The sequence below is a fragment of the Wasmannia auropunctata genome, unplaced genomic scaffold (genome assembly GCF_000956235.1).
Source record: "Wasmannia auropunctata unplaced genomic scaffold, wasmannia.A_1.0 LD336116.1, whole genome shotgun sequence".
Taxonomy (NCBI): Eukaryota; Metazoa; Arthropoda; class Insecta; order Hymenoptera; family Formicidae; genus Wasmannia; species Wasmannia auropunctata.
In genome coordinates, this window is record NW_012026774.1 from 155,950 (window position 1) to 157,456 (window position 1,507).

Below are 1,507 nucleotides of genomic sequence, written 5' to 3' on the forward strand. Positions count from 1 at the left end.
TTTTTAACAAACATTGTATGTGTGTATGTGTGTGTGTAAAATATTCCTGCACCGAGTGTCAAAACTGCTGCAATGACTTCAATATATGAAAACAAATCGAAAATATCTAATGAACATGTGTTTGATTCCGACCTATTTCAGAATTACGAGATATTGAAATAAAAAGATATGAATCGAAATAAATGCTTATTTTAAATTTAATGTTTTACAAAAGATATTCAAAATTACTCTATTAACTTTGATATATTTTCCAATAAAAATTAATTAAATTGTTTTTAAAAAATATTAGTTTCAATAACTACAAAACCGTTCAAAATTTGAATTGTATGTATTTATTTTTTTAAATTATTTTTGTATACTTAAGTTACTGTAATAGTTTTGGCATCGGTATATAGAGAATGCTGTTTTTTTATATAAAAAAAAATACAAATATTGAACTTTTTTTATATGTGTATGTATAAATAAATAAATATATATATATATATATATACCTATATATATATATATACATACATATATATTTAGGATGTTTTATTTTAATTGATGCACTAAAATATGTCAAGAATAAGATATAGAATCGAAAAATACTTAAGGCAAAACTCGAAAGTCTTTAATAAAAAGATGTTTTATTATAGTGTTTTGAAAAAATTTTTTGACGGTTTAATCCTAAAACATCCTGTATACGTATTATACATATATATATATTAGAACCTTATTTCTGACTTTTACATTTTTTTCACGACGCTCCCTAAAGTTGTTCCATTTGGTGAAAAAAAATTGTGTAAAATTTAAGCTCGATCGGACAACGGGAAAACATAGCACATCTAACTTGAAGTTTTTAAATTAATTCTCGGAACATTCTGTAAATATCAAGTTTTTTGCAAATGGTAATATTTTCGTCATAAGCTTTCAAAGAAAGAGAGAAAAAGAGAAAAACACCTAAGTGAATTATGCAATTAACTCTCAATTTAAAATTCTTTTAAATTTTACTTTAATATAGATTTATGATTTATATTTTTGAAATTTAGTACATGAAGACTTTATAATTCAAAGCTATCGATAAATAAACATTTTTCTCCTAAACCTTGTAAAAAAGTAATTACAACTTATTCAGTGAAATTGATATGAAATTGATGTGGAAATTGTGAAAACACTTAAAGTCGTAAATGACACAGCAGAATGAGGAGTTAAAATCATGCAAGATTTTAATCAAATTTTGTCGAGAAATGGGGACAAAAAATTCATTTTTCATATCGTGTCACATTAAAGGATTCAGTATAAATGTTTATAAATTACTCTTATTAAGGATTTGTAAAATTACAATAGATTTAAATATTATAATAGATTGTAAAATATATGGATGCGAACAATATATTGATATCGGTAAATATTGATAACAACGGACCCAGCCCCAATGACCTTGACCTTCATATATGTTGTCAAGGTCATGACCCTGAGTGATTATCAAGAGATTTTAGCCGTCGCTCGTTATTCGTTAAAAAGTTAT